This window comes from Sphaerodactylus townsendi, linkage group LG02 (genome assembly GCF_021028975.2).
Source record: "Sphaerodactylus townsendi isolate TG3544 linkage group LG02, MPM_Stown_v2.3, whole genome shotgun sequence".
Classification (NCBI taxonomy): domain Eukaryota; kingdom Metazoa; phylum Chordata; class Lepidosauria; order Squamata; family Sphaerodactylidae; genus Sphaerodactylus; species Sphaerodactylus townsendi.
The window spans coordinates 161,452,835-161,467,882 of NC_059426.1; positions in this window are offsets into that span (position 1 = coordinate 161,452,835).

Genomic DNA, 15,048 nt, shown 5'->3' on the forward strand with positions numbered 1-15,048 from the left:
GCAAATATCATAGTGCCAATGCGATGGCCTTGGGCCTTGAGAACTGTCAGATACTGGCTACGTGATCCACTATTTGCAGGATCACTTCCAGTTTGCTACACCTGCATGCTTTCCGACTATGCAAATTTCTAGGTGGCTGGAAACTAGTTGAGGGAAAAAAAATCAACACTCTTGGCTTTTTCATTAGAGCTCGTTAGTCCCTCTTTTCCCTATCAGAAGCATATAGCTGCTGTGAAAATCTAAGCTATTACAGGAACAAGAGTATCTGGATATGATAACAGCTATGAGGAAAATGTGTTCCCCCCTGACCCTCTGCTTATTCCAATTGAACAAGGACACATGGCCAATTATTTACATTGGATCACCAACCCTAAATTAAGAAGAGCTTTAACACTGGCCAGATTCAATCTAATGTCCTTCTATGCTGCTCTCTATGGCAGATATCAAATCAAATCTCGATAAACAGAGGAGGCTATAGTCCATGCAATATGGGTCAGGTGGAGACACTCGATCATACCCTCTTTCATTGTGTAAGGTTTGCAAAAATCAGAATGTCGCAATCTGCACTTATCCCATTTCTGTATAACAATCTAACCGATGCTCTTAAGATACCTATGCTTTTGAACAACATGGATCCCACAGTGTGCGAGAATGTAGCAAAATTTCTGCTAACGATAATAGACGTAAGTCTAGATGAATACCAATCAACGTCTATGTATTATGACCACATATAGCCAGCAGTAATTTTTCTAGCTTCTGTCAGCATCCGAGGACGTTTAAGTGAGTCAACTTAGCTGAAGGAATGTCCTATAGTTACAGAAGGACCATGTATATATTTTAGTATTTAGTATTTTAGTACCAGTGTCTATAATTGTGAGCAATAATGGGCAAATTTTGTATGCTTATTTTGTATGTTTATTTTATGCCAATAAAGGCTTGTTACTAGTTACTAGTCACTTATTAAAATCAAACCACTATTAATGTAACATCAAAGAATCTACAATGTAATAAAGAATCCCTACATATATGCTGAAATAAAATAAAGGAAAAGATTTGTTTGAGCAATGCTTGTTTCTAATGAGTGGTTTTTGTCACTTACATGCATTCTGGCTCCATGGAAGGTGTATTATGCTGCAAAGAGGTTCATTTAAATAGCATTCTCAGAAAGCATAATTTTTCAATTTTTCCCAGCAGTAACAGTACCTCACAAGGTGTGGGGAGAAAAATGGAAGGAATTTGTAAGCCAATTTGAGTCTCTTCATGGTTGAGAAAAGTAGAGTATAAATCCAAACTTTTCTTCTATTTACAGATACAGGTCTGACATTATTTCCTGTTATCACTGACATTCCTTCTGCTTTCCTTGTAAAGTTTAGCTTTCAACAGGATTTGACAAAGCAATTCAAGACTGAGTTCCCCCACAATCTCACCAGAAAAAAAGAAAAGAAAGCTTACTCTCAATGTTGCTTATTTCTTTCGCATATTTAGAATGGAACAGCAGAACCTTTTGAACATGCAGTATAGCAGTATAGCTAATGTATTCATGTCAACAAACAAGACTCTTGTGTCTTCTTAAAGACTAGCAAAATTTAATTCCAGCATAACTCTGTGTGGAACTGCTCACAGTATCCTAAGAAGTGGGTCTGAGCCCACAAAATCTGATGGGGGGGCAAGATTTTGTTAGTCTTTAAGATCCCTCAAGAATCCCTATTTATTTTTGATGTAACCGAGTCACATTGTTATCCCTCTGGGACATATTTATCAACACAGGGATGGATCACAAGAATGCAGCCCCATTTGTGTTAAAACAAGCATTTGCCACTAGAGGGTGCTGTTGACATACTTTAATACCCCCAGGGGCTAGCAAGCTCAGCAAATACATACATGCAACTAATAGTAACAAAGAGTTAGTAACGCAGTCTTGGATGTAGTGGATGGTCATGCTCCCTTTTTTGAAACTGCAGGGCTTGCAGACGCAGAAAACACTGAGGCTTTCTTCTCATCCAAAAATAGAAATGTCATGCTGCATAATTGCTAATGCCTAATCGACTGTTTTATAATTGCTTCTGTTATACTCAAAGGAAATGGATGCAGTTTCCCAACAAGACCAAGACATTGGGCATGTTCTGTAATGAAGTATATTTTAGGTGGCTGCAAGATGGACAATACGAATCCAGTCATTTCATTTTGACATAGACTGTAACAGAAAAATTAAAAGTCCCTTGGAGATTTGAAGAATTGGTTTTTATACCCCACTTTTCTCTACTATAAGGAGCTTACAAAGCGGCTTACAATCACCTTCCCCTCCCCACAACAGGCACCTTGTGAGAGAGTTTTGAGAGAACTGCCCAAGGTCACCCAGCAATCTTCATGTCAAAGAGTGGGGAATCAAACCTTTACCATTCTAATTTGTTTACATCTATGTTACCCTCCTAGGGAGGAGTCCGGCTGTTCCCTCCTTTTGGGGAGGCTTTTTAATAAATTGGGTTATGGGACGCCTGTTATTACTGTATTGACCGCTGTTTTTAATGGTTTTTAATGGATTTTAATGGATTTTAATGGATTTTAATGGATTTTAGTAAATGTAATTCATTATTTATTTATAAACTGTATATATGTTGTTGTTGTTGTTGTGCACCGCCCAGAGCCCCTTGGAGATAGGGCGGTCTACAAATCCAATAAATAAATAAATAAAAATAAAAACCTTGTTCTCCAGATGAGAATCCGCTGCTCTTAACCATCACACCAGGTTGTTGATTTTGTGCAAGTTGCGTGGGAATTTAAAGAGTCAAAAACTTTTGAAAGGGGTAAACCAGGGGTCTTCATTCAAGGAAACGGGGGGGGGGATTGCTCCCATCCTGCAGTCGCTCCATTGGTTGCCCATTAGTTACCCAGCTCAGTTTAACATACTAGCTTTCCTGCACAAATCTCTCTAAGGCCTCTATGCCAATAAAGGCTTTCTGTTCTGTTCTGTTCGTCTCTAAGTGTGTGTGCTGGTGGAGATATAGCCATATTTTGCAGACGGAGGCCAGAAGACGGCATGCCTGTCCTTGTTTCTCTCCCTTCTTCCAGAGGTTGCTGTAATAAAACTGTCTTTGGACAACCTAGTAGTCATATTCAACCCCTACTACGGTGCCAGAAAACTGTGAGGCACTGAAAATCCATTGTGGTGTAGCTTTTAGTGCAGCGATGGCGAACCTTTTCAAGGCCGAGTGCCCAAACTGCAACCCAGAACCCACTTATTTATTTGCAAAGTGCTAACACAACAATTTAACCTGAATACTGAGGTTTTAGTCTAAAAAAAAGGTTGGCTCAAGAGGTGTGCATTACTCTGGAGTAAGCTTGGTGGTAGTCGATGGCTTTGCTTTGAAGCAACCGTGCAACTCTTCCAAAGGGTGAATCACGACCCTAGGAGGGTTTACTCAGAAGCAAGCCCCATTGCCAGCAACCGAGCTTACTCCCAGGTAAAGGATTGTGCTTTAGTTCTTTGCATGAAAATCAGTGGGGTTTAACAGCGCTTAACAGGGTTACCTACACTGCTTCCCCAAAACTAGGTCTTAGGTTTAATGCTAATAATCGAGCCCAGCGGCCCAGGCCAGCCTAGATGTGTGGGGGGGGGGGGCAAACTCTGTTTGTGCGTGCCCACAGAGAGGGCTCTCGGTGCCACCTCTGGCACCCGTGCCATAGGTTCGCCATCACTGTTTTAGTGTGTTGGACCAGGAACTGAAAGAACCAAGCTTGCTGAGTGACCTTTGGCCAGTCAAACACTCAGCCAAATCTGCCTGCACAGATGAAATGGTGGAAAGGAGGATGCATCTTGTTGAGGGAAAAAGGTGAGATATAAATGAAATTTTAAAAATCTGCTGGAGAATTTGCCAAAAGTGTAAATGACCTCAAACTGGAGAGCTGGACAGAGAATGACATGAAATTCAACCCAAGGAACGATGAACCAGATATACAAGGATAAAGTGATAACTTGCTAGATTAATGTCATGTACTATTTGTGGGACTGCTTTTTAAGACATTTCAGAAGCTTCAACTAGTCCAAAATGCAGCAGTGGAATGCACTGCATACCACAGAAAATTGCTCCTGATGCAAATGTGGGCTGTAGACCTCCGTCTCCTCCTTCCTGTGGTACCTATCCCCCCAGGAGGAGGACTTTGGTAGTTGTTTTGGGCTGCGCCAGGAGGAGGAAAATGACAAAGTCCTGTTCCGCTGATGGAAATCCCTTCCGTCGGTGATCTATCGTGAGATCCAACCCCACAGGCGCCATATTTCACCAGAACTTATGAAACTTCATTGCAAGGGGGCGGAGCAAGGGGGAACTGTGCTCAGGGCATGCGCGAACCCTGCACCCCTGCCCCGGAATGCCCCTGCCACAACCCGGTCACGCCCCCCGCTGCAGCGCCACCCAGAGAATCACGCTCCCCCCACCCCATTGGCGCTATGCCATTGCTTTATTGGCTACCTGTTTGTTTCAGATTAACCTTGAAGTGCTGGTTATTACAATCAGACCCCTAAACTGGGATGTCTAAAGACCACTTACTGTGAGTGGGTTGGCCATTGATTTCTTAGGGAAATTTCCCGGTGGGCCTCTGCCCGGGGGAGCCACTGACTAGCAATAAGGAGCAATTACAGCCGGGCCTCTACAACTCTGGCAACTCTTCAGGGGCTACTGGGCTCAGGAATAACAATGGCCAGTGATGGCCCACTAATGGCCTTCTCCTGCACTGCCATCAGTTTCCAGGAGGATAAATTGCCTATTGTTACCATCACTGAGTGGGCCTGCACTGCTGGCTTGTAAAGCCACAAGTGCCATTCAGCTTGGCTTTCTCCGAATCACTTTCCTGTCCATCCCTGACGCCCACTGTTATTTGAGCCCATCCCAGTGCTAAGATCTTCCCCTGAGGGCTTAACCAGATGAGATAACCTTGTGTAAAGGAGCATGTCTGTGAGCCACATCTACTTTTCCTTATGAGGAAGAAGACAGACTGTTCCAGCCACCTTGGCCATTATCCTAATAGTCCCTTGTTGTGCGAACACTTATCTTCACTGGTATGGGAGGCTCATCCCATGATTCCTCATGGTTTCGAGCATGCGTGCCTCCTTCACCTTTAGGAGGTTATTTTCAATATCATCAAGTTGCCACAAGGTGGCATCAATAGTAATGTATTTTTCTGGAAGCTGGTGTGGTGGTCTGGATCAGACGAGGACAGTGGTTGGCGAACCTATGGCACTCCAGATGTTCATGGACTACAATTCCCAATTGGCCCTGCTGGCAGTGGCTGATGGAAATGGTAGTCCATGAACATCTGGAGTGCCATAGGTTTGCCACCATGGGCTAGGATCTAGGAGACAGGTTTAAATCCCCACTCTGCCATGGGAGCTTGCTGAATTACCTCAAGCCAATCACATACTCTCAGCCCAACTCACCTCACAGGGCTGTTGTGTGGATAAAATGGAGGAGAATGATGTAAGTCGCTGGGTCCCCATCAGGCAGAAAGATGGGATATAAAAGTAAATACATAAATAATGAAATCAGACATTGCCAGTTGCCAATTTTGAATTTTTGCTTCTAATCTGTGCTGGTACATCCAAATGTCCTAAATTATTTTTGTTGTACTCATAGTCTGCCATTTTTATTGAGACTCAAAGCAAACTATAGTTTAAGTCGATACAGTCAACACAATGAGACACCTCAGGAGCGATACTAATAAATAATAAACAATACATGTATTTTCATATTTTTTTAGGTTCATACAGACTCATCCATTATCTGATCACTCCACCAACCCCCTCCCCACACAGAAGTCAAAACATAGCAGCATTGGTCCTTGGTGCTTTCCTGCCGTGTCCTTGTGAACTAGAAGCACACAACTAGAAATACGACTAGAAGCACACAACTAGAAATAGAAGTGAACTAGAAGCAAGCAAGCGCTATATGCACAGACACGCTATCATACTAACAAGAGATGCACAAGAACAAAGAGGAAATGTGGACAAAGGGAAGAGACATGAAGAGATGCAGAAAAGGACAAGCTTGACACATGGGGACCTGGGATTTATGATCTGAGGTTGCAAATGCCTTCGCTGACCAGGTGCTTGGGAGCAGCGGCAGCAGCAGAAGGCCATTGCTTTCATGTCCTGCATGTGAGCTCCCAAAGGCACCTGGTGGGCCACTGTGAGTAGCAGAGTGCTGGACTAGATGGACTCTGGTCTGATCCAGCAGGCTAGTTCTTATGTTCTTATGCACAAGAATGTCACGTCTGCTTAGTTAGAAGCACATGTTCTAATCTACTCCAATTGCTCCCGCATTCTGAAGTGAGGTAGAGTAGCTGCGAAGAGTGGGGCCATTTAGCAATGGCACCCCCATTATGGAATCTGAGGCTTATCAGAAGACTGCAGATGGGTCCTTTGGAGTCAACCATCTTACGGAGCAGCCAAAAGGGCAGAGCCTTCCTGACCATTAAAAAAGCACACCATTACCATCAGCAGTTGCAGACGAGGACTGCCAGTAACCATTCTGTCTGGTAAGCTGCTTTCAGGACTTTCAAGGCTAAAAAAGTAAATAGTAAGTGGATTGAATAGATAACATTATATAAAAATGTTCAGCACCAAGTCAAAGGCAAAGTTACTCTCCTGTGCATCTCTAAATTGTTGATTGTTCGGGCTTCTGAGTCATCTGCTCCTTTGATCATCTCACTAGAGGCCTGACTAGTTCATGCTGACTTGCTCTGGTTCTGTGCTGTTCTGTGCAACTTTGTTTTCAGTTACTGCTTGTGTTTTTCTCTGTTTTATGCATCAGTACTGCCTGGTATATTTTTATGCTGCCTTTTCCCTGTTCTCTTTTGGTCTTCCTTCCTCTTTGAACTACAGTCTCTGTTTTTGTTGGGAAGAGGTGTGTTCAGAAATGTGCTAGGTGTCAAACCTGTGGCCCTCCAGATGTTATGGACTACAGTTCCCATCACCCCCTGCCAGCATCATGCTGTCAGGGGATGATAGGAACTGTAGTCCATAACATCTGGAGGGCTGTGAGTGTGTGGAAGGCCGTGAGTTTGACACCTGTGTAAAAGAACCCCATCATGATACTTGCCTCTCTCCTAACCTACTGTATGGACTGGGTTAGGCTTAGAAATAATGAAAACATTGAGGGGCCCCCTTGTTTCAGAACTCAAGTAGAAAATTCAAAGTTGAACCTGTACAGAGGACAAAAGATGACACTGTAGAACTAGGATTACCAACTTTAACCTGAGCCATGGAGATCTTCCTGAATTTTAACTGAGCTCTAGCCGACAGAGATAAATTCCCTTGGAGGAGATTGTCACTTTGGAGAATGGGTTCTATTGGCCATTTATGCGTGCACAACTTATCCCACAGTTCGGGTTTCCCACTTTTTGTTTGCACAGGGATTCTCTTCCTGCGAAGTGTCCCTAGCCAAGCTGTGCCACCATTTTGCCTGCCTGCCACTTCCTTGTTGTTTCCGGGCCAGCTCCCTTTGGCAAGGTTGCCTCCTACTCTGGATGGCAGTGGAGACTAGGCCCAGGGGAAGAAGGCAAATGAGTAGGCCTGAGGTGACTAGAAGGGGGTTTATTTGGGAAGGGCAGGTGAACTTGCCTATGAATCCTCCAAAACTTGGAGCCAGCGGTGTGCTTCTTTTATCAAAACAACAAAGGCATAAGAAGAAGAGGAGGAGTTTGAATTTATATCCCACTTTTTTCTCCTGTAAGGAGACTCAAGGTGCCTTACAAGCTCCTTTCCCTTCCTCTCCTCACAACAAACACCTTGTGAGGCAGGTGGGGCTGAGAGAGTTCTGAGAGAACTGAGACTAGCCCAAGGTCACCCAGCAGGAATGTAGGAGTGCGGAAACATATCTGGTTCACCAGATAAGCCTCTGCCACTCAGGGGGAGGAGTGGGGAATCAAACCCAGTTCTCCATATTAGAATCCACCTGCTCTTAACCACTACACCATGCTGAAGCTGTCTTATACTGAATCAGGTCATCAGTCCGCTGCCTGTTTTCTCTGAATAAAACTCTTCTCAAGTAATCTGCTTTTAGTCACCCACGACTTCCTTGCGTGAAAATTCCATTCGTGCAGCTACTGTGTTTGTGGTTATACCTTTCAGGGTTTATTGTTATAAAGAGAAGATGGAAGAAGGAAAAATGATATTGCAAACTGCTTCAAGTCCTCATATAGCTTCTTTATAAATAAGTGACAGATTATGTGGACCACCAAACAGGCAAATCAGTGTGTTCTAAATCAAATCAAGCCTGAAATTTCCCTACAAGCTAAAATGACAAACCTGGGGCTGTCTTTGGCCACATTGTAACAAGACAAGACTCACTAGAAAAGACGATAATGCCAGGACATTTGAAGGCAGCAGGGAAAGAAGACGTGGCATGAGGTGGATGGACTCTATAAAGGAAGCCAAAGCCCCCAGTCTGAAAGACCTGAACAAGGCTGTAAATGATAGGACATTTTGGAGAACATTAATTCATAATTGTTGAAGGCTTTCACGGCCGGATTCAACTGGTTGTGGTGGGTTTTCCGGGCTGTGTGGCCGTGGTCTGGTGGATCTTGTTCCTAACGTTTCGCCTGCATCTGTGGATGGCATCTTTAGAGGTGTATCACAGAGGGAAGTCTGTTACACACTGTGTCTAGAGATGCAGGCGAAACGTTAGGAACAAGATCCACCAGACCACGGCCACACAGCCCAGAAAACCCACCACAACCAATTAATTCATAAGGTCGCTATAAGTCAGAAGTGACTTGACAACACTTCACATACAGAGAGAGAGAGAGAGAGAGAGAGAGAGAGAGAGAGAGAGAGAGAGAGAGAGAGAGCTAGGGATGTGGAGTGTCCAGGCCCTGTGGGACCTCGGTGAATTCCACAGGGCCTGTAAGACTGAGTTGTTCCACCGGGCCTTTGGAGAGACCAGTCGCTGAAGTGTGCCCCCTTCGTTCTCCTCCTTATCAGGAGCAGCAGTGGTGTAGGAGGTTAAGAGCTCGTGTATCTAATCTGGAAGAACCGGGTTTGATTCTCCGCTCTGCCGCCTGAGCTGTGGAATCTGGGGAATTCAGATTAGCCTGTACACTCCCACACACGCCAGCTGGGTGACCTTGGGCTAGTCACAGCTTCTTGGAGCTCTCTCAGCCCCACCTACCTCACAGGGTGTTTGTTGTGAGGGGGGAAGGGCAAGGAGATTGTAAGCCCCTTTGAGCCTCCTACAGGAGAGAAAGGGGGGATATAAATCCAAACTCTTCTTCTTCTTCCTGTGTAAGAGTCCCCTTACATCTTTGGGATCCACTGTGCCCCCCTCCTTCTCATTAGGAGGATTTTTAAGTAAGGTTTTGCGGGATGCTGTTTTTATGTGACAATCGTTGTTTTAAATTAGTATTTTAGAGTTTATGGGGCTGAAAGCCTAATGTTAGATATTATTTGTTGGTTATTACTTATTTGCCCCTCTTGTCATTTGTATTTTATGCTGATTAGGTTGTACACCGCCCAGAGCCCTTTGGGGATGGGGCGGTATACCGAAATTGAATAAATAATAAAATAGTAATAATATAGCCAGATCTCATCAGATCTTGGAAGCTGAGCACAGCTGGTACTTGGATGGAAGACCACTAAGGAAGACTGCAGAGGCGGGCAACGACAAACCACCTCTGCTTGATCACTTGCCTTGAAAAGTGATGGCTCTTTATGTACACAAGAAACCAGCTGAAGTAAATGCGGCTCTTTCTTATTCTGCTCTCAGACCTACTTTTAAAATTGAAACTGTTATATAAATGAGACCTTGAGCAATTTGCTGGTCTTTAAGCCAAGTTTGCCTCACAGGATGGTCATAAGTGTAAAATGGCTTGTGGCATCTTTGATTTTTTTTTAAAAAAAAGTAAATAAATCTGCTAAGAAATACGTGGTACAAATGATCCGCAAATAAAATGCCTTTTTATTTTTAGATCACTGCCTCTCAATCAGGGGCCACCTTCCCTTCTTAAGCATGTTTTTAACTCTCTGTCAAATACCCATTTTTTAATCCAATGTATGCAATGATTTCTCATGGGGATACTATTCTAGCCTGAAACATCAATAAGTCAACTGTGTGCATATGAAACCCCTTGAAGTAATTGTGTGTGTTCTTTTCTATTCATTGCCTGACTTTCACTCATTCCCAATATTTCTACTGAGCGTGATCAATACTGACTGTGGAGAAGAAGAGCCAGATGAATAAAACATGATAATTTTGGACCATATATCCATAACATTCATTCTCCATGTTGATGGGTGCTTTGTATTTATGTCAGAGACCCAAGTTGTATTTATAAATGTTGTGTAAGCACACTCTTGGACAAAAAGGAACATTTTGGGAAATCAAAAGACATAATTTCAATCCCTGCCCAGGACAGAGACATAGAAGAAGAGTTTGGATTTATACTTCACCTTTCTCTCCTGTAAGGAGACTCAGCGTGGCCTACAAGCTCCTTTCCTTTCTTCTCCCCCCAACAGACACCTTGTGAGGTAGGTGGGGCTGAGAGAGTTGTGAGAGAACTGTGACTAGCCCAAGGTCACCCAGCAGGAATGTAGGAGTGCGGAAACACATCTGGTTCACCAGATAAGCCTCTGCCACTCAGGTGGAGGAGTGAGGAATCAAACCCGGTTCTCCAGATTAGAATCCACCTGCTCTTAACCACTGACACCACGCTGGCTCTCAGTTGTTCCAGTGATAAATATCAAGTACACATGAACACATGTAGCTGCCTTATACTGGATCAGATTATTGATCCGTCAAGGTCAGTATTGTCTACTCAAACTGCCAGCAACTCTCCAGGGTCTCGGGGAGAAGACTTTCACATCACCTACTGCCTGGAGAATTGGGGCTGCTAGAGATTTAACAATGGGACCTTCTTTGTGCCAAGCAAACATACTACCACTGAACCACAGGTTCTCCCTAATTGTACTACATTTGCCCAGTTCCTTACAAGGGGATGAAGAGCAAACATTACAACAGAGGAGACCAGAAGAGGATTTGATGGTGCTTTTTTTAAGGGTGGGGGGGGGGCGGGGAGATCCAGCTGCAATGATATCCTTTGGATATTGGCCCTGGAATGTAAACGGGTCTGTTCTGATTTTTCTCATGCATCCTGTAGACAAGATATCACAACGGGGCATTTTTATTGTGGTCATTGCACAAACTGTACATTGTCCATGAATATCAGAACCTCCGAACATCCTACCAAAGAATTCAAGTGGGTTCTGAAGTCACTTACAACCTGCCAAGCGAAATGGTGCATGTACTTTCTTAAATGCGCCTTCCAAAATTATATACTGGGATGAGCACAAGACTGTTAAAATATAGGATTTCAGAGCATAGATAAAAAATAAAACACAGACATCTTGATGATCCTCTAGTAGAGCACTTTTATTATTATAATACACATAACAACACGGCACAAGTGTCTGGAATTCTATTATTATTATTATTATAGCATAATTAATATAGCATAATTAATATAGCATAATTAACCATAAATAAATAAATATAGGTTCTATACATATTAAAATATGAAACCCCATTAAAATACAGCGTTCTAAATTAAAAAAAAACAACAGATGGCGTCTCACAACTAAACCCCCCTGAGAGAGGGTCGGCAGGGTTCACTGATATTATAAAGAGGGGGTGGGGGCAATCAGCGTCTGGCCTCCCCAAGAGCCCGGTGGAACAGCTCGGTCTTACAGGCCCTGCGGAACTCATTAAGGTCCCGCAGGGCCCAGACAGCTGGAAGAAGAGCATTCCACCAGGCAGAGGCCAGGGCTGTAAAGGCCCTGGCCCAAGTGGAGGCCAACTGCATCATTGAGGGGCCGAGGACCACCAGTAAATTGGCCTCTGCACTCAGCAGTTGGGACATATAGGGCAAGACAGTCCCGCAGGTATGAGGGTCCCAGGCTGCGCAAGGCCTTAAAGGTTAACACCTTGAAAATGATGCGGAACTCAACCGGGAACTCACCACTGGCCAAAGGCCATACCAACAGCATCAGCAATTACACATATGAATTACATAAGAGATTAAAACAGTGGTGGGATTCAAATAATTTCACAACCGGTTCCAGTGGTAGGATTTAAATAATTTAACAACTGGTTGTTTACAAGCACCATTTTAACAACCGGTTCTGCCAAAGTGGTGCAAACCTGCTGAATCCCACCACTGGATTAAAACCAATAGTTATATAGCATAAGACAAAATTAAACTTAGGGGCAAAAAATCCAAACATAGGGGCAAAAAATCCAAACTTCACATACACGCTACAGGGGTCAGTGCTATCAGTCACAGACCAGGAAAGGGATTTGGGCGTCTTATTTGAGAGTTCCATGGGAATGTCAACTCAATGCATGGCAGCTGTGAAAAAGGCAAATTCTATGCTGGGGATAATTAGGAAAGGAGTTGATAATAAAACTGCAAGGATTGTCATGCCCTTATATAAAGCTGTGGTGCGACCGCACTTGGAGTACTGTGTTCAGTTTTGGTCGCCACATCTCAAAAGAGATATCGAAGAGATAGAAAAAGTGCAGAGAAGGGCAACGAGGATGATTGAGGAACTGGAGCAGCTTCCTTATGAGAGGCTGCAGCGTTTGGGACTCTTTAGTTTGGAGAGGAGACATCTGAGGGGGGGATATGATTGAAGTCTATAAAATTATGCATGGGATAGAAAATGTTGACAGAGAGAAATTTTTCTCTCTTTCTCACAATACTAGAATCAGGGGGCATACATTGAAAATGCTGGGGGGAAGAATTAGGACTAATAAAAGGAAACACTTCTTCACGCAACGTGTGATTGGTGTTTGGAATATGCTGCCACAGGAGGTGGTGATGGCCACTAACCTGGATAGCTTTAAAAAGGGCTTGGACAGATTTATGGAGGAGAAGTCGATCTATGGCTACCAATCTTGATCCTCCTTGATCTGAGATTGCAAATGCCTTAACAGGCCAGGTGATCGGGAGCAACAGCCGCAGAAGGCTATTGCATTCACATCCTACATGTGAGCTCCCAAAGGCACCTGGTGGGCCACTGCGAGTAACAGAGTGCTGGACCAAATGGACTCTGGTCTGATCCAGCAGGCTCGTTCTTATGTTCTTAAACTTGTAACAACGTTAGAACAGCATCTTATGATTATGTCTGCAGGCTAACACAGTTGCTCTCCTTCCTTCTAAGCTTAATCAATAAGAACATAAAAGAGGCTGCTTCCTGAGTAATTTCTGTAAAAACATCAGCCAGAAGAAAACACAATATATTTTCCCCACTATCTTTCGATTTATCTAATATGTTTGTAAGATATTAGTTTCTAATATGGAGGTATAGAGGACAAGCTATTACATAATGGGAGAGCATCCTCTACCTGGCCAGAACCACAAACAATTTGCAAGAATACATTAGTCGATTGGCTTATCTGCATATCTTCCATTTAAATAGTCAGAGGGAAAGGATTGAAATCTAGGGCGAGTAAAAGCCTTTCTTAGATTTGCATTTGGGAGATTATGAAGACAGGGGGCCAGACACTTGTGTTTCTTTAGCCTGAAAAACCAGGGAGAAAAATTTGACGTTGCAGCACTGTCTTCATCCATGAGGGCGTCTCTTTTAAATAGTTGCTCTCGTATTTTACTAACTTCCCAGTCCTTGATACAATCGAGGAATGGAGGGAGGATATCTCATAGAGCAGTGGCGGCGAACCTTTGGCACTCCAGATGTTATGGACTACAATTCCCATCAGTGTACGTAATTGTGTACGTAACTGTGGTTCCCACATATTAGTTTGATTCCTATAACCTCAACAGAGACTGGCTAGATGTCCCTGAGATAGACCTGTTAATCTTTTACAGTGTAAGAGCAGCCTGAGGTGAATTCTTGTTTTTATTGCCAGAACACCCGTTTCTAAGAGGAGCAAACAGGCCGGTGTGGAGCCTGGGAGACCGAAGATCTTTACAAGGAGCTTATTCTGAATAGTTTCTAATTGGGCAATTATATTTAAATTTCCAGCCCCAGATTTCAGCTCCGTAAAGAACTTGAGCAATTATCTTTCCTTGAAAAATATTCAGGGCTGGAGGGACTAATTGACCACCGTTTGTGAAGAAAAATGTTAATAACGAGTTAATAGAACAAGTTGCTATTGAAATTTGTTATTTTATTTGTATACTCCAGGATAGGGAACTATGTGAAACTATACCTAAGTATTTATAGATCCTAAGTTGTTCAACTTGTTGTCCAGCAATCTGCCATTTAAGTGTCTTTGTTCTCCTTCCAAAAACCACTATCTTTGTTTTCTTGTAATTTATATTTAGTTTGTTGTTTTTACAATATGTCACCACTTGGTTTAGCATCCTTTAAATCCCTAGTTGGGTGAAAAACATGGCAGCCGTATCATAAAGTAAGAGGGGGATCTTTCTCCCTTCAAGTGATGGAGGAAAAAATTCTGTTGATTTTAGACCTCATATACAGTTGTTGATATAGAAGTTGAACAGAAATGGAGCTAATAGGCAACCCTGTTCAGTTCCTTTCTCTAAGGCAGTGGTTCTCAACCTGGGGGTCAGGACCCTTTTGGAGGTCGAACGACTCTTTCACCTAAGACTCTCTGCTTCAGTGTTCTCCATCTGTAAAATGGATAAATGTTAGGGTTGGGGGTCACCACAACATGAGGAACTGTATTAAAGGGTCGCAGCATTAGGTCGCACTGATCTAAGGGGATTTTGTCCATTAAGAAGTTATTATTTCCAATTCTTATTCTGGTAGTTATATTTGAGTGTGGTTCTTTCAAATTTAAGAAGGATATTGACAAGCTGGAATGGGTCCAGAGGAGGGCAACCAAAAGCTCTGGAATCCATGCCCTACAAGGAGAGACTTAGGGAGCTGGGTATGTTTAGTTTGGTGAAGAGAAGGTGAAGAGGCAACATGATAGCCATGTTTAGATATTTGAAGGGATGTTATGTTGGTGAGAGAGCAAGCTTGTTTTCTGTGGCTCCAGAGACTAGAACCAGGAGTAATGGGTTCAAGGTGAAGGA